This window comes from Cryptomeria japonica, chromosome 9, assembly GCF_030272615.1.
Source record: "Cryptomeria japonica chromosome 9, Sugi_1.0, whole genome shotgun sequence".
Taxonomy (NCBI): domain Eukaryota; kingdom Viridiplantae; phylum Streptophyta; class Pinopsida; order Cupressales; family Cupressaceae; genus Cryptomeria; species Cryptomeria japonica.
Window position 1 is genome coordinate 156,315,635 of NC_081413.1, and position 20,282 is coordinate 156,335,916.

Sequence of the window (20,282 nt, forward strand, 5' to 3'; positions counted from 1 at the left end):
TAAGAAAGAATGATAGCTCACCAAGCATTGACATCTCAAACTCCTTTTGCATTGAATCCTAGAACTCCTGACACATGACAACACTGCTACCTCTAAGGATAATGTCATCAACATGTTTCACAACAATCAACAATTGATCACCTTTTGATTTTATATACAAATTGTTATCTGCATTGCCTCTCTTGAAACCTTGTCACTGTAGATACGTATCTATAGCATCCTAAATTGTACTCCCTTACAATTTGGTCCACATTTGGGGCCCTCGCCTTAGTGTTTGTACCCCAATGCTTAATTAAGACCTAATTATACTTATATCATGCAAAGCAAGCCTTATTTTCACCTTACACCTTAAATGGCCCTTTGGTCCTAAAATGGGGTAGGACCAGGGCGTGGCACATTGGTCCTCCCAAATAGGACCCCAATTTGGCCCCTCACAACTGTCATAATGAGTTGGAGGGCATGTGATCTCCATGTTGGCCCTTATCGAAAAAAAAAAGATTTGTTTTTCCAATAGGCAAGTATATAAGGAGGACTTCCTCTCTCATTTTGATATGGGATAACAACAAAATTATAATCACAAGGCATCAAGCATTCAAGCATTCGAGAGTTCAAGCATTGAAGTATTCATCATTAAGTGTTTCTAGAGGTCTTCAAGGTTGCATATTCTTCAATCATCAATTTTGGAGCAACGTTACATCATTCATATGCAAACATGTGTGTGTGATTAGAGTTTTGTCACGTTCATACCATTTTATACAACATATGTGATTACATTCAAGAAGTAAAGCATCATTATCAGTCATTGCAGATCTAAGGTATATCTTTCCATTATTTATTTCAGTATTTCAATCAAGGTTAATTCCTAAACTGGGGTTTGACTTAGGCAAACCACTATTCCCAACTTAGTTCTCCTTCTTTCGGTGTGTAGGAAACACATACGAAGCTATGATCTTCAGAATAAGCATTATTTATAGTGACAAATCAATCCCCCTTTGGTGTGCACAAAGTGCAGAGGACCAAGGCGACCACCACCATGGTCCCGACAATTTAGAAGCTCCTTCAGGGATCAGATCTGAGTCTGGTTATATTTCTCAAATCCAAGTGTGTGGCTCAATCCAACAACTATAGCTCACTATTTCTATATTTTCATTCTCATTTCCAACACTTTACCCTAATTTCAACAATTCAACTAACAAAAGAGGTTAAACAAATTCGTTCCTTTAATCCAATTAGTCTTTATTCCTAATCCTTGTTGGTTTGTGACTAAATCTATTGGATTTTAACCCTCTTTTGAATGTAATTGGTCCCTAAGTAAAATTAGTGGTTTTACTACATCTTGTGGAAGAAACCCTAAATTTTCACCACATTATATTTTGGTGAGGCCAACGTCTTACACCTTAATTTCTAATTTATGTTCTCAAGTTTGAGTTCTTTGTGCATTTCAAATTCAAATTTTCACTTGCAAGTTTAATTTCCAATTAAATTTTAAAAATTTAGAGGTTAATTTCACAAAAACCCTAATTTTTAAATTTAAAATTGAGCTTGTGGGGTGTTTTAATTTGGATTAATTATTGTAGATATGTTTATTCATGCAATTTCAAATTCAATTTTGCATTCATAGATCTTATTTTAATTAAATTACATAAATGAAGAGGTTTAATTCACAAAAACCCTAATTTATTAATTTGATTTTTGGGTTGCATAATTTTTCAAATCCATTTTCAGATACGATCTTTATGATATGTTACATGCTATGATCTAGATGCTATTATTTTCAAAATTCACAAATCAAATTGCTTAGTTAATTGGTTAATCAATCACTTTCACAAAATTTTGCATTGTTTAATCTAAAATTTTCAAAATTGAAATTCAAATTTTCCCTCCTTTATTCAATTTTCCATGCATATATTGAGTGAACATTACTTTATTACATGACATATGCATTTCTTGTTTGATCATAAGAGCATATGGAGTTCTTATCTTATTTTGCTAGTTCAATTTCAAGTTACATTAAACATGCTCATGATGTTCTCTTTCATGCATATAATGATAACTTAGTTCTCCCTTTCATTCATAGCTATGATCTACCCTCTCCTAAAATTGGTCCTACCAATAAGGGTACATTGGTGCAAGAAGAGAATATGAACACTTCTTTCAAAGATTTCCCTCCTAAAGAGGGTGCTGTGGAGAATGAGGTTCATCCTTCTCCTAGAATTTACCTCCCTAATAAGGGTTATTTAGTGCAAGAGGATGATATTGTAGCTACCTTTCCTAGCAATACCATACCTTCTTTTCATGATCTTCACCCTAGACAGGAAGCATTAATTACATATGATAGCCCCTCTCCTAATGTTGGTCTTGACCACAAAGATACCTTAGAGAAAGAGGATGATCCGATTTCCCATCATTATAATGTTTCTAATGCTCTCTCCTGAAAATGAAGAGCCTAGCAAAGATCAAATCAATGTCATTCATATTGCTGAGAACCCTAAAATTGTTCCTAATTATCATGTCGTGCCTTACACGTATAATAATGAGGTGTTTGCTTTGGAAACTGATGAGAACATAAAAATTGAAGCACAACTTTCTTTGTTAGTTCCTACAATACTCTCTCCAATTCAAATAAATACACCATCTCCTACTAAAGAAGTTCCTAAAGAAGAACTCTTGGAGGATGATTGGGGGTCATTAGATTTCACACCTTCTTTTTGTAGAAAATCTAAGATGATTGAATTTGATACTCAAAAAATTTATGCTAAAACATGTCTTGAAATTGATTGGGCCGCTTTAAACTTCAATCCAGTTCCACCTAAGAGTGAACCCTCTCTTGATCCTGGAGATGGATGCAATGGACAAGTTTTAGGGTGTGTGCAACAAAGTCTTGAAAGTCATGAGGAATCACAATTTTCTAATGAAAAGATAGGTTTCCAACCTCAGTTGGCAATTGACACTCATTTGATTGGTTTCAATATGTTGTCATTGATTGCAACATGTTCCGGCTTTCATATTTTGGTTTGGTTGATTACCGACAAACACTTCACCGGCACCGGCAGGTATCTTCACTGGTAGGAGGAATTCTTTTTGTACCGGCATTGCAAGTCGACATGATTCACATTCAGGATACAAGTATAGAAGGCCGACATCATTTTGGAATATTTGGCAATCGACAATTGATTTTGATACTTACGTATATATGTAATTGAGACGACATGTATATTCACTTTGTAATTATCTATGTAAGCCGACATAAGGCATGAAGGATTGTAAGGGTATATAGGTCAGTTGATTAGATCATTTTTTTATGTAAGGATATGCAATATATGTGAGAGAGATCATGTATGTGAGGACATTTATGTAAGAGGCTATTCCAGTAAGGGTTTAGAGTTTCAGACCAGAACAAACAGAGCTTGAATTGGAATTGTATTCAGGCATAGGAAATGTTAGAATTGCAGTTAACTCATTCTTTTGGATTGTAGTCTGGATCTGTATGTAGTCAGTGAGACTTCTTTTGTGATGAGTAGTGTGCTCTAGGTTGTAAGCCTTCCTGCAAGTGAAGGCCCCCATATTTTTTAATATCTTTTCATATGGCCAGTGGATTGATATTGTTGGTCACAAATCCTGCCATGGTTTTTCCTCTTTGAGGTTTTCCACATATATTTCTCAGTGCTATGATATTGAATTGTGTGATTGGCTTGTTGATTGCTTTACTTCTTTCAATCTTATATGTACCAGTTTACCGGTTGGTGAATGCATGTTTTAATAAGGTTAAAATTGATCATTCTGGTAGAACATTGATTCACCCCCCTCTCAGTGTTCTTGGATTCCAACAATTGGTATCAGAGCAAGTATAAGGCAATTCAATGCAATCGATATCTTCTTGAGCGATTTCACCAGTGATCTAAAGAGTTCTTTAGGGTTTCACCGACAACTATTTCTTAGGTGCTTATCGATTTTATCTTTCATCATGGAAGTAGGATCATCCTCTGCACCTACTTTTATTGCAAATCCTACTGTTGTTGAGGTAAAGGACCGTCCTAGGCCGGTTTTCAAAGGGTGTTCGCACATTGCCACCTTGGATGATTCGGTTGGAGCTTTTTCTTGTGTCCTAGAAGGAGTTGTATATGTTGAAGATGTCAGAGCTTACATTCACTGCCACATTGAGGATATGGGAACTAGTGATATTGAGAGCATGTATATGAGCGAGTTAATGGGAGATTCTGGAAAGATTAAGCCCGAGTACAAGCATATTGAGGATCTAGGGTTTACCGACATTCTAGATATTCCTAAATTTGAGGATGAGATTGTCAGATATGTTTTGAGCAGAGTGCATGGAGAATTCATCTGGTTGGACAAACCTTATAAGATCTTGAAGGAGGCCATCAGGGCCATCACCGATTTGTCGCGAATTGGTCAACGTTCAGAGAAGAAGATTTCTAATGATCAGGTTAACAAGCTCACCGACACAACTTTGGACCGACGATCGATGAGGGTTAGCACTACCATGACAGAGACATCAAATTCAAAAGCATGGTTATTGGATACAAGGTAACTCAATCAAACCATCTAAATTTTGTTTCTAGCTCTTGTATATATGCAGCACATAAGATGATGAGGGAAAATGAGAAGTTATATCTCTGTGGATGGATGTTAGATGAGTTGTTAACTAACCTAGGGAAGATCAAAGGAGAGAAGAAGGGAACATTCCGAAATCGAAATCTTATTGTTTGTTTGATGCTATTTTTCATTAATGAAACTCTCGGTTTTGGGAAGAGACAATGGGCATTTGATATCTCAGTAGGAAGACAACTGAAACAATCTATTGCTACATTGGGTAGTCAGCGAGATGATAAGGTATAGGGTTACTTTAAGGCATTCCAGAAGGTTATGAATTATAGAGAGAGGGATCCAAAGGAAATTGTTGAGAAATACTCAACCAAGATATGCTTCATGGTTAAAGAGGATGAAACTTCGATGGAAGTTGTCAAGCCCCAGAAGATATGGATTGAAGAGATGTGTTATGAAGTTGATGCACAAATTTTGGGTGCTTATGCAAAGTTGTTCATTGATGCACCTATTGATGAAGCTGAGAAATCCTTTGGTACTGCAAAATAGAAGAAGCAAGAGGTTGAAACTAAGTTTAATCGAAAGAAGAGGGAGAAACAGTCGGGCAAGGCAAGCAAATGTGATGAACAGGTAACCATTAATTGATGCGGTTTCGGAAAAAGGAAGGAAGAGGAAGGAGCCTAAAATTTTTATTGAGCCTATTCCATCAGACTTTGGATTTGAGGATAACACACCCTTCGCATTCAAGATGGTATTAATGAAGAAAGGTGAAGAATCTAAGGAGGAAGGTAGGAAGCAACCGGTTAGGAAGGTTGCAATCAAGGTATTGGCACATAAGAGAGCTCCAAAGGAAACACCTTATGCTCCATCTGGTACTGGAAGAAGAAAGAAGATGGATGACACTGATCTGGCACTTGTCACCGGTAATGTAACTATTATTCCACCCAAGACTTGAGCAGAATTGGTTGATGAAATAACTAAGGATGGTATGTTAAAAAATATACAATTTTATTAATGAGAATTTAGATGATGATGAACAGAGAGAAGTTGAGGAAGCAGTTTTATTATACTTGGATATATATAAGAAAGCCTTGTTGGAAATTGAGAATCAAATATCGACACATTTATATGACAACTTGGATGCTAGAAGATTATCGTCTAAGGAGGAGGACACGCATATAAAGATTCAAGATTCAATATGACATTACAAGAAGATAATATTTTGTCTAATTTTCTTCATGCCAATTTAATCTCTCTTCTTTGGCCTAAAAGAAGAAGGAAACATAGACAACATCTTGAAAATTCTTCTTTTTGCAAGTATCATCAAACTCATGGCCATTCTACTAATGAGTGTCAAGCCTTGAAAACAAAAATATGTTATATTAATTTAGGTATCGTAAAAGTAACATGTGACAATGAATGGCATATTTCTCAAAATCATTTCAAATAACATTCAAGTTCCTATTATGTTGCTCCTCACTATGTGACATTGTTAGCCTACCTATTGGGGGCTCATTGTCATTCATGGTGGTACAATTTTAGGTGCAATAATACTTAGTGAGCAACATAATAGTCTATTTATTCTTGTCTCTATGCTTGGGGAGCAAGAATATTATCTTTCCTCTTTCTAAAGTTTCACTATTTCCTTTATGGATTGAATTTTTCATAACGTGATGTTATTTCTTGCATAGAGTTATCCTTCATGCGAGTACATGTGTGTTCCTTGGTTAGGACCTATTCTTTGTTTGAAATGGTACATCTCTTATGAATAATCTCCTTGGGAAATGTGTGATCCTTCATCCCAATTTTTTTCCTTGTCCTCTTGCTTGTGGGGCAAGGATGGCATTTTCCTTCCCTCTCTCCTTTTAAAAAGATTACCTCTTCTTTTTTATTACATTCTTCATAACATGATGTCCTTTCTTGCATAGAGTTATCCTTCACGCGAGTACATGCGTGTTACTTGGTTAGGACCTATTCTTTGTTTGAAATGGTATGTCTTTTATGAATAATCTCTCTTTGGAAGTTGTGTAATTCTTCTCATTGTCCTTACACTTGGACATGGAAATGATTTCTCTCTCTTATCCTTTCTAAGGATCTACTTTTCCTTTGTTGAGTGGTATTTGTTTACAAATTGATGTCATTCCTTGTGTGATGTTGTTATTTTCTTAAGGATTATCTCTTATGCAAGAGGTGTATGTCCTTGGATACAACCTATTTTTCACTTGGCAATGCATGTTTATCATAAACTTACCCCTCACATTGGGTCAAAAGTATGTCATCCTTCATCAAGAATCTCTTTCACCTAGCAATAGGAGGAAGGTATGAAATCTTCTCTCCTTCCTTTCTTTTGGTAAGAAGATCTTATGTTTGTTCAAGAAACTCCTCTTGATGGTAAATGTCTTTTGAGAAAAGATCTCTTCTCCTCCAAGGATCCTCTTTACACATGTTGCAAGATATCTCTTTTTCAACTATCTTATCCTGGCTTGAAGAGTTATCCCTCTTTGGCTTGGATTTATGAACATAGTTGCCTAAAGGGTATCTCCTTGGTGTTGAAGGTTAGGTATCATTGTCTCTAAGCTTCCTTAAGACATAAACATAGGGCTATGTTGAAATCTTAAGGGGGGGGGGCACCCATATCGTTCCCTTTGCATCATATTTTACCATATCTTTGCATGTCTTAAATGAGGTGTTCATCCTCGAAACCAGAGAAAACACTCTTATATGAGATGCTTCACACCCAAAACCAGATGCAACATTGATATATGTCTTAAGTGGGGTTACACATCACCAAAACTAGAGAAAACAAACTTTGACATGGGATGTCCTCAAAACTAGACATGTATATGTCTTAAACGGGGTTACACATTCTTGAAACTAGAGCAAACAAAATCTTAAGCTAGATGTTCCCGAAACCAAACATTCGCCCCTTGGTATTTGCACATTTTCCCCTTGGCATTTGCATTTACAAATTACAGGTCTTAAACAGGTTGATGCACGCTCAAAACTAGAGGAAACAAACTTTTATACGGGGTGTTATATACTTGAAACCGAACATCACTTGCACACATGCACGAGGATGATTGGAACTAACGAAACACAACTAGACTATTCCTATTCTCCTCCCCAACATGGATCACCTAGGAAAACACATCTAGGGGCAAGTATTTGTGTCTTCTCTCATTTTTATTCTCATGGATCGCCTAGAAAAACACATCTAAATTGTGTATCCATGCTCTCTCTTTCCTTATTCTCATGAGCTCATAGCCTAGCTATTTGTAGTTCATGGATGATGTGTGCTTTTCTCTTTTATGTGATCACTTGTGTTCTTGAGATGGCATTTTTCAAGAATGATATTAATGGTTAGGAAATTTTAATATCGAGGTCTCTTCGACTAGTTGACTTGAGGTCTTGTTTTTGGTTCTTAGCTTTTCTATCTTGTGTGTCTTTTTGTCTTTTTATCTTTATTTATCTTTTTGCCTTTTTTGTTTTGTATTCCCTTTCATATTTTTGAGAGAGTTAAGATGCTAAGATTGGGGGCTTGGTTCGTCAAAATTAGTGGTGTCTTATACTCCTTGTGATTTTGCTCCTCATTGCTCCTCTTCTTTATCTCTCTTTCATCTACTTTACCGTGAGTATTTGCATAGGCTCATACTCTCACTAAAGTGGGGGCTAAATGTAGCATCCTAAATTGTACTCTCTTACAATTTGGTCTAAATTTGGGGCCCTCACCTTAGTGTTTGTACCCTAATTCTTAATTAAGACCTAATAATGCTTATATCATGCTAAGCAAGCTTTATTTTCACCTTGCACCTTGCATGGCCCTTTGGTCCTGGTCCTAAAATGGGGTAGGACCAGGGCGTGGCACCATGGTTCTCATTGGGACCAGGGCATGGCTCCTTGGTCCTCCCAAATATGACCTCAATTTGGCCCATCACAACGGTCATACTGAGTTTGAGGGAATGTGATCTCCACATCGGCCCTTGATGAAAAATTAAGATGTTTTCCCAATAGGCAAGTATATAAGAAGGACTTTCTCTCCCATTTTGTTATGTGATAATGGCGAAATTATAATCACAAGGCATCAAGCAATCAAGCATTGAAGTATTCATCATCAAGCATTTCTAGAGGTCTCAAGGCTGCATATACTTCATTCATCAATTGTGGAGCAACATTACATCATTCATATGCAAGAATGTGTGTGATTAGGGTTTTGGCATGTTCATACCATTTCATACAACATATGTGATTACATTCGAGAAGCAAAGCATCATTATCAGTCATTGTCGATCTAAGGTATATCCTTCTATTATTTATTTCAGTATTTGTAATATTTCAACCAAGGTTGATTCCTAAACCAAGGTTTGACTTAGGCAAATCCTTATTCCCAACCTATTTCCCCTTCTTTATGTGTGTAGGAAATACATGCGGAGTTGCGATCTTCAAAATAAGCATTATCTATAGTGACAAATCAATCTCCCATTGGTGTGCGAAAAGTGTGGAGGATCAGAGCGACCACCACCATGGTCCTGACATTTTAGGAGCTCCTTTAGGAATTAGATCCAAGTTTGCTTATATTTCTGAGATCCAAGTGTGTGGCTCAATCCGACGACTATAACTCACCTTTTTGTGTTTTCATTCTCATTTCCAACACTTTACCCCAATTTCAGCAATTCAACTTACAAAAGAGGTTAAACAAATTCATCCCTTTAATCCAATTAGTATTTAGTTCTAATCCTTGTTGGTTTGTGACTGAATCTATTGGATTCTAACACTCTTTTGAATGTAATTGGTCCCTAAATAAAAATTAGTGGTTTTACTACATCTTGGTGAAAACCCTAATTTTTCACCATTACAATCCAATCTAGAATATCATGCTCTTGGAGCCCGCTTCATTCCATAAAGAGACTTTTTAAATCTACACACAAAGTCTAGTTTATCTTAACAGTGAAACCCTTATAAATGTTCAACATAGACCTCTTCCTCTAACTCTCCATTTAGAAATGTAGATTTAACATCCAATCTGGTAAACCTTGAAGTTCTTAAATGCTAACAATGCCAAAAACATGCTAATAGACTCTAATATTCTTGTTGGATCAAATATCTCCTCAAAATCCACTCCTTCAACTTCATCATATCCATTGCATACTAATCTGACCTTATTATGAATAACTTTTCCTTCTTCATTCAACTTATTTCTAAAGACCAATCTGGTACTAGTTACATTTTTATTTTTAGGTATCAAAACCAACTCCCATGTTTCACTATTTTTAATCAAAGATAGCTCTTCCTCAATAATATCTAGCCAAACTTTCACTTTTCTTGCCTTTTGTAATGGTGAAAATTAAGGTTTCACCATAAGAATGTTGTAAAACCGTTAATTTTGCTTAATTACCATCACATTAGGGAAAGATGGGAATTTGATAGATCTAAGACTAATAGGTCTATATTTTGATCTAATTCTAGGCCTCCTTAATAGGTCTCTTCTTTCCCTTGAATGGAATTGTAAAGGATTAGGGTGAAATAGTGAAGTATTGAAGAGATTGGGCATAAACAATGAGCTACAATTATTGCATGGAGCCACAAACTTGGATCGTGTCAAAGGAATATGATTCGGATCTGCTCCCCAAAATTTGGCCTAAGTTATTGGGACTGTGGTAGTGGTCACCTTGGTCCTCCTAACTTTTTTTCATCCAAAAGGGAACCTATCCGTCTATGTGAATCTCGTCATTCCTCCAAAACGCAACACTGTACCTATTCTTGCACACAGTAAAAAGGGGAAAATTGTTGGGAACCTTGAATAAATAAATGCAAATACTGAAATAAATAATGGAAAGATATACCTCAAATCTGCAATTGTTGATGATGATGTTTTCTTCTTTGAATGTAATCACATATGTTGTATGAAATGACATGAACATGACAAAACCCTAATCACACACGCATGCTTGCATATGAATAATGTAATTTTGCTCCGCAATGGTTGAATGAAGAATACAGTGTCTTGAAGATCTCTAAAAATGCTTGATAATGAATGCTTCATGGATGCAAGGAACCGATTGCTTAGGTTGGATAGATTGCTTGAAATGTTATAATTGATAGATAAAATTAGGTTGATCAAATCTCTTTATATAAGGGTATCTAGGTAAATTACTAATTAGGTTGACCTCCAATGGTCATGTAGAGCCACAAAGATAAATTCCCATCGGACAGATATGACCCTTGCCCTAATTCAAATTTGGGCCCCTTTGATAGGGACCATGGTGTTGGGCACCATGATCCTTTTGTAGAAGGGACCAAAATGAAGCCTCAAGGAGAGGGGTACCCCAGCAAGGAACCCACCAATGGGTGTCCATGGCATCAGAACTAGAGAATAAGCACAAAACAAAATTAGATAGGTGATGAGAATAAGACACGCTAAAGTAGGGGCACTGTATGCGGGAAAAGTGAGCTAATAAAAATTAATATGTGAAAATATTGTTAGAAACTAGTCCACACACACACAGAACTTCTTGATGCAAGCTATGGAGTAACGTAGTGTTACTCAGCTTCCCAAGGAGGGTCCCATGGTTCTCTATCTCACAATGTCCCTCAAACCAATGTTTTTGCTCTCAGATCACTGAGCAAAATGGTTTAGGGATGGCAAATATGAGAACGAGAGATGCTTTTGATTGATTTTAGTATGAGATGTGTTGTAAGCTATGTATGATGCTAAAATGCAATAAACTAACTATAAGATGACAAGGTTAGTAAACAAACTATCCTAGCATACTATATTTAGTCTATGATTGAACTAAAATGATAAAGAAATTATTCTAAACATGCATATTAGTCTAATTCCTGATCTAAAAGAGGCTAAATGATGAGCATATATGAAATGAAAGCTTGAAAGAATTTGAGCATAAGTGTGATGCTTCAAATTTGAAAGATGATTGTTTAGAATGGAGGAATGAGAGCTCTATTTATAGCAAAAACAGGGCAATGGATGGTCAGGATTGAAAGGTTTAATCAAGGGCCAGGTTTGAAAGTTGGGGATCCATGTGCACAATTGGCACCAATAAAATGGTGACAAGTGTCAACATAGGATAGGGTTGAGAAAAGAGGTTGGAGACATTAAAGGCCTGAGAAGACCTCATGGTTATCTAAAGGCTAAGGGTCAAGTCTAAGTTAGGCTTACCCACTGGATTAAGAGTTAATCCAAGGATAAACCTTTGTGCAAATGATTAAGAGATAATCATGGTCAAAGCATTAATGGCCTGATGAGACCCTTGGGTTGGATAGAGGTTGAGTCAAAACAAATGTTTTAACCATGTGGGAAGGTTTGAATTAACCATTAATGGTTATTGGAGACTTTGGGGATTAAGTGGTTGAAGATTGGAAGCCTTTAATGGTTTTCCAAGACTTTAAGGGTTTTAGTGGTTGAAGGTTGAAAACCTTCAATGGTTATCCAAGACTTTGGGTCATTTGAGAAGTGACCTCCCTTTGCTTAGGGATGTGACAAAGTTTAGGGGAGGGTTAGGTTAATTAGAAGCGATTAGAAGATTCTAGAAGGGATTAGAAAGGGGTTTGGGATTTTGCAAGTGGATGGGGAGATAATAGGATTTAATTAAATGATTTAATTCATTCAATTTGGTTATAATTAAATAAATTTGATTTATTCAATTTGGGATAACTATTTAATTAAATTTGAATTTAATTAAAAGTGGATAGGAGGATTTATTTGAATAAAATGATTTATTCATTAAATGGTATAGTGAATTTAATTTAAATAAATTGAGTAATTTACTTAATTAAATAGAAGAATGTGGATAATTTAATTAAATTGGATTTAATCAAATAGAGAAATGAACATAAAATATTCATTTAGGAATATGGTCATTTTTATACGTCTACATTTTGCCCCTCTTTGAAGTGACGTGTGTGCACATGTTATTTCAAAGAAAAATGATGTGTTTTTGTGATTTATGATCAAATGCAATTTTTGTGTCGCTCTTTTAATTTGCCAGTGATGCCCTAGATTCAATGTGATGTGATGCCCCCTCGGGAGATGAATCAATTTTTTTGAAAATTTTTGATTTAAATTGATGAAGTTCGTATGATGTGTAGGATTCCGTGCTGGTAGAAAGTGTGTAAATTGATTCATCTCCCGATAAATTACATCTGATTTGGTATAGGGGAGACCGTGACCATATTACAGGTCCAGTTGGCTAACCCTAATTTCATTTTCCTCTTATAAAAGGGGAAAAGGGGTCGATTTAAAGTCATTTGTGCTTTATTGACTTTGAAGAAAAGAGAATTTGGTCTGGAGAGAAAATGCCTATTCCTTATCACAGACACCGTTTCGAGCGCGTTCGGAGGTACCGGAGACCAGTAGCGCGTGGACCACCAGTAAGTCAACCTTTTTGACCCCTTTTGAATTTTTCATTTTGTCGTTTTCAGGTTTTTTTTTATTTTTAAACTTCGGGTTTTTCGTTTTAGCGCGTATAGGGTCAACTGTAGCGCATACGAAATGTAGAATAGCGCATCAGATTTAAATTTAAAAGTTGCGTCCGAAAATGCTTAGTTGGCGCATAGGATCTGTAGGTTAGCACGTATAGATAAAATAGCGCATACAAAGGCTCGGTTAGCGCGTAGGGGAAACAGGGTAGCGCGTAGGTATGACCTAGCGCATAGGAGCTGCCGAAGTTCGCATAGGAAAAGGGGTTTAGCGCGTAGGATTAACCTAGCGCATAGGGCTAAAAGGGTAGCGCCTAGGAGGGATAGAGTAGCGCGTAGATAGGTTCTAGCGCATAGGACAGAGTAGTTAGCGCAATGGAAGAAAAGAGTGGCGCGTAGATATATTCTAGCGCATAGGCCAAATAGGTTAGCGCGTAGGACAAACAGCCTAGCGCATGGGTTTGTTTTAGCGCAGTGAAGGTCTGTTTTAGCGCATCCAAGAAAATTTGCAGTTTTGGCTGAGTTTGAAAAGTTGTGTTTTTGTGTGTCTGTCATGTTTTTGATGCTTTTATCCAAGATGAGTATTTGTATAACTTGTTTTGATGTGCAATTTTCCAAGTTATGTATAGATTATCAAGCTGTTGTTTTGATCAAAAAAATGATGTATTTGCGTTTGTCGGTTTCAAGTTCAATGTGTATGAAAGCCTGAGTTGTGTTACAAGCTGATATGGGTTGGAAACTTGAGTTGTTTTACAAGTTTTGATATGGGTGGGAAACTTGAGTTGTTTTACAAGTTTATGTGATTTTGGTACTTGAGTTGTTTTACAAGTTTTGATATGGTTTTTGAAGAACTTGAGTTGTGTTACAAGTTGATATGAAATGATAGGATTTTGAACTTTGATTGCAGATGAGCAAATTATTTCATGTTGTTGATGTAAGTTTTATTTTGATATCTTTGTGTTGATATGGAAACTGATATTGGATTTGTTTTTGTTTGTCGACAGGACCGATTAGGTATCGTGCAGTCGAGGGAGAGATTCCCGAAACCATGGACGTTGATACCACGTCTGTCACAGGCAGACTTGGACATTATAAAGAGATGTGGATTGTCCTCTTTGCTAGATATGCCTCGGTTTACTGTGAACCGGGGACTTTTGACAGCGTTGGCAGAGAGGTGGCATAGCGACACAAACACCTTTCATTTTGCCACTGGAGAGATGACAGTGACACTGGAGGATTGCTACCGGATTTTGCGCATTCCTATGGTAGGGGCACTGCTACCCTACGAGCAGACAGAGGAGGGCGACACAGAGGCACTGCGCCGTATATTTCATGATGAGAGTGTCTGTGGCTATGAGATCCCTTGGCAGGAGTTTTTGGATCTGGATTATGCACCGCTGCCATCTGTATTGGCAGGCTTCATTGGGGGATTCCTTTGTCCTGATCGCAGGTCAAAGGGATTTTCAGTAGGATGGGGGCTGGTTTTGGAGCAGATGGTTACACAGGGTCGGAGATTTGCGTGGGGGTCAGCGATGTTGGCCCATCTTTATAGGAGCCTTCATGAGGTAGTATACCTCGGTTATGGGAGCTTATCAGCGGGTGTGACCCTATTACAGGTATGGTGCTGGGAGCACATCCCAGTAGCGAGGCCATTGGCAGACAGAGATAGGCCCGTAGGCGCAGCATACGCCTATGGATATAGAGGCCTAGTTGTCCAGCGTAAGCTGGGCAAACTAGAGCACTGGAGGAGAGTGTTCGATGACATAGATACGGTCACCTAGAGACCGTATACAGACTGCGAGGTATGGGCTGAGGATGGTATGGAGATGCCTTTCGTTTTCATGACGAGGTATCTGATTGGGAGGACTCCGTTCGTTATTGAGCGGTTTTTGGTTACCCGAGTTTTGCGACAGTTCGGGAGGCAGTAGGGGATTCCACAGGGAGCGTGCTTGTATGCACGACGGCAGCAGGATGTGGCCGATTGGGGGCCGACTATTGATAATGTCGTGGCCATAGAGGAGTTTACAGGGTTAGCTGGACAGGTCTGGGACTATGCCCCAGAGATACAGGATGTCGGGATGACAGAGGAGTTTGCCCGTTTGTTTACTGCGCGGGCAATGGCGAGGATCTCAGATCCCGAGGAGATGAGGCCAGCATTTGATTCGGATGGAGAGGAGGGGGGAGATGATGGAGATGACAGAGACGATGGAGATGATGGAGGAGGTAGAGGAGCCAGGGGGAGGCAGGGTGGCAGAGGTGTGCAACGGGCGGTACGACAGGGTAGGATTGAGAGGGGGAGAGGAGGTTTGGCCATTGGAGCCGGGAGAGAGGGGAGAGTGACAGAGGTTTTGGCGGCAGTGGGGGGTGAGGAGGAGATGGTGAGACCAGCTCAGAGGAGGAGGGTAGATATACTCCCACCTCTAGTACCGAGGACAGGGCGAGTGGGAGGGGCTCCTCCAGCACAGGGACCATTGCGGGTTCGAGTGCCGGGTCATGTAGAGGATGCACAGATCCGGACCCTATAGATTACTGTGCAGCAGCTGCAGGCACAGATTTTGACCTATCAGCGGCAGATTTCGCAGTTGACCGTTGAGAGAGATACGGAGATAGAGTGGCGGGGTCGAGCGGAGGAGGCCTTGGCGAGTGTACAGAGAGCAGCGGCGGGTGGTCCATTGAGAGACACCCTGAGAGAGCTGACACGGAGAGTACAGGAGGTTGAGTATTATAGGCGGCATTATGAGGCTGCAGTACCCAAAGAGCGACGTGTAGAGAGTTTTGCACAGTCGAGATCGAGTCGATCTCGAACTGCCGGGACACGATCTGAGAGCCGAGGAGTGATAGGGCCAGCGAGACAGGACCCTCCTGCAGATCCGGGGGCGAGTGTATCTGGAGCTAGGCAGGATCCTCCTGGAGATCCAGGGGCAGGTGCATCCGGAGCGAGACCATCTCCATCAGGGGATAGTCATACTTGAGAGACATGGTCTCTGTTGTATTTTTGAGCATTGTACTCTTTGTACTGGACACAGTTTTGATATATTTTGTACATTTTGGATCATGTTTGAGATATATATATATGGATGGCACCATTTTTTATCATGTGATGTGTAGATGGATGCATGTTTATGTGTGCTAGTTCCTTTTCATATGATGATGTAATGTTTACATAGATGTATGATGCAGGATGTATGCTTTTATATGCTGTGAGATGTATCTTGAAAATGAGATGTATGATTTAATATGTGACTAATTGTAATATGATATGATGTAAAAAAATGATGTAATAATGATGCAAAATGATATGTAATGAATGATATAAGAATGATATGTAACTAATTGTAAAATGATATGCAACTAATTGTAAAATGATATGCAACTAATTGTCTTTGGAGCATCTCTCATTCTGTATTTGTCATCCGATATAACCATTTATTTGCTTTCTTTGTAAATATCATCATGGAGCATTTATCGATTTTTGGATATGTTGAAAATTTATACAAGCATAATGGTATAATTGAACCATAATGACCTGAGTAAAATTTACATGATATTTGATTTTGCAAGATAGCACAAGCGTCAAGGTATAATTGAACCAGGATGACCTGAGTGCGTATTGCGTAAACATACAAGATTAGATCATTTATATGCGTGAAATGGAATCAGGCCTTCAGTGATATGGATCACGTCTCGAGGCAAATATTCACACAATACAAGTGATCGCCTCCCAGACAGAAGACTAAGAAAAATTTTGGAAGTTCCTCATGATCTCTGGCTTTGGAGCTTTTGATGAGATAAGGAGAAGATTCCAATTTATTTTTAAAAAGTTCAAAATGCAAAATAATCAAGACTTTAATGTGATAATGCAACATTGAGTACTTCAGAAAATCATCCATCCTTGAGTTTTTTGTGTATTGTTTTTGTTTTGGTTGTTGCGATGAAGTGTAGTTGTGTTTGTTGGATGTCCTGTGTCTGAGGTTTTGCAATAGTTGGCATGTCTTGAATGTTTTGCAAATGTTTGAACAGTTTAATGCCTCTAGATGAGTGTTCTTTTGGATATGATTATGTACAGTGATTTCCAAGCCATGGTGAAATGTGATAGATACAGATGGATAACTCAGGATAGTGACTACGCTAAGTATGTCCTAAATGGATATATGCTAAGTGTCGGGCGATGGCCGATAGTGTTTTGATGGATAAAATGACATGGATATAGATAAAGGAGCCGGTTTTTCACAAGGGCGCCTGTTTACCAGGTTTTCACCATTTGTTTTTATTGTACTTTGTATTTTTGCTTTTTCTGGATTTTTTTTATTTTTTTGTTTGTTTTTGGCTTTTTCCGTGCACTAGGCTACCTTAAGTATAGTACTTCTTCAGATGAATGCTGTTAGTTGGATCATCAAGCACATCTCCCTCAGAATTTGTGAGCTGATAGGCACCTAATCCATAAACTGAAATGATGACATAGGGACCCAACCAGTTAGGTTCAAATTTCCCTTTCTTTTCTCTATCTTGCTGATTTCTTGGATTTTCTTTTAGGACTAGATCACCAACTTTGAAGTTACGAGGAATGACCTTATGATTGTAGCTCCTGCACATGCGTTGCTGATATGCTTTGAGATGAGTATAAGCATGTTGGCGTCTTTCATCTAATAGTTCCAGTTCTTGCAGTCGGTTAACTCGATACTCTTCATCTGGAATCAAACCTTTCAAAGAGACTCTAAGAGATGGAATTTCTACCCCCAAGGGTAAAATAGCCTCTGATCCATATACCAATGAATATGGTGTTGCCCCTGTAGGTGTGCGAATGCTGGTCCTGTAGGTCCAAAGTGCTGGATTGAGTTGTACGTGCCAATCTTTGCCTGCATCATTCACTGTTTTCTTGAGAATTTTTAGGATTGTTTTGTTAGATGCTTCTGCTTGACCATTTCCCTGTGGATAGTATGGTGTAGAAAACCGATGTTGGATTTTGAATTTTTCACATAGTTCCTACACATCTTGGTTTTTGAAAGGTCGCCCATTATCTGTGACGATTGAACTTGGAATACCATATCTGCAGATCAGATAATTTAGGATAAAAGAGGCAATTTGTTTCCCGGTCACTGTGGTCATGGGAACCGCTTCGATCCATTTGGTAAAGTATTCTGTTGCAGTTATAATGAACTTGTGTCCATTTGAAGAGGACGGATGAATTTTGCCAACTAGGTCCAGTCCCCACTGACAAAAGGGCCATGATGTTGTAAAGGGCTGCAGTTCCTGTGCTGGTGCATGTATCAGATTGCCATGGATCTGGCATTTAAGACATTTCTTGGCAAAGTGATATGAATCTTTCTCCATTGTAGGCCAGTAGTATCCCATTCGGAGAAGCTTTTTAGCAAGAGTAGTGCCACTTGAATGTGTGCCACAAATACCTTCATGAAGCTCGTGTAAAGCTGAATCAGAATCATTACAATCAAGACAACGAAGAAGAGTACCATCTAGACCTCGACGATATAAGGTATCAGTGGTAAGGGTGTAACGGGCAGCTTGTCGGATAAAGTTACGTTTTTGGTTACGGGATTGGTCAATGGGTAAGATATTATGCTTGAGGTAGTCGCATATCGGTCCATATAGCGGAGAATCGGAACCAGTCAAGGCATAGATAACATGGGATTTAGAGTGGTCATAGGCGGGGGAGAACAGTTGCTCTACCAGGAACTCATAACGACTCTGTTGCTCAGGAATTTGTAGTAACGAAGCGATTGTAGCCATTGCATCGGCTGCTTTGTTGTTCAACCTTGGTATTTGCTCAAAGGTGATGTGCACAAAATACTGTTTGAAGTCATCCACCATTCGTTTGTAAGGTAGTAGCTTGTCGTCCTTTGTCTGATAGTTGTTATTAATTTGATTAATGACCAGTTGTGAGTCTCCATAGACTTTTAACTCTGTGATTTTCCATTCTACAGCCATTTTGATGCCAATGACCAGTGCTTCATATTCAGCCACATTATTTGTGCATGGAAACATAAGTCTGTATGATTTTGGCATAGTGTGTCCTTCAGGAGTCATGAACAGAATGCCGGCACCTGAACCATGTTGAGTATAGGATCCGTCAAAGTATAGGGTCCATTGTTTAGTAGAAAGAACAAGTACATCCCTGTCTGGAAATTCAACCTCCATGGTTTGTTTGCCTGGTAGCGGTGCTTCGGCCAATTGATCTGCAATTGCTTGTCCTTTGATGGCTCGTCTTTCTGTGTATTGGATGTCGAATTCACTGAGAATCATGACCCATTTAGCCAATCGGCCTGTAAGAGCGGCTTTGCTGAGTAGATATTTGAGAGGATCAATTTTTGCAACTAGCTTTTTGGTGTGTGCTAGCATGTAATGTCGGAATTTCTGAGATGCAAAGACTACTGTTAGACAAGCCTTTTCAATAAATGTATAGTTGAGCTCATAGCCATTCAATGTTCTACTGATGTAGTATATGGCACGTTCCTGTCCTTGTTGATCTTCTTGTGCCAATAGTGCCCCCAGTGAAATATCTGTTGTTGAGATATATAGAATAAGTGGCTTTCCAGCAACTGGTGGATTCATCAGGTACTGTTTAATTTGGTAAAAAGATTCTTCACACTTAGCCTCCCATTTGAAGGGTACATTTTTGTGTAGCAAATAGTTAAATGGTAGACTTTTATCTGCTAGCTGAGCGATGAATCGCCGGATTGATTGAAGTCGTCCCTATAGAGATCTGAGTTGACTAATATTTCGTGGTGGTGGCATTTCCATGATGGCTTGTACCTTTCCTGGATCAACTTCAATACCTTTAGCTGATACTATGTAGCCTAGTAACTTGCCTGATGTAACCCCGAAGACACACTTCTTAGGGTTGAGTCGGACTTGGAATTTTTGCAATCGATCAAAGATCTTTGTTAGGATGCCGAGATGTTCAGCTCTGGTGAAGGATTTTGCTAGTAAATCATCCACATAGTCTTCCATAAATGTGTGCATCATATCATGGAAGATGGTTGTCATTGCTCTTTGATAAGTGGCCCCTGCATTCTTTAAGCCAAAAGGCATGACATTCCAACAGTACATCCCCCAAGGACAGGTGAATGCTGTTTTATCTTGATCTTCAGGAGCTATCTTAATTTGGTTATAACCTGAGAAACCATCCATTAGTGAGAGCATTGCATGGCCTGCTGTGAGATCTACAATTATGTCGATACTTGGCAGAGGAAAGTCATCTTTTGGACAAGCTTTGTTAACGTCTCTGAAGTCAGTGCATATTCTGATACTACCATCCGGTTTTGATACTG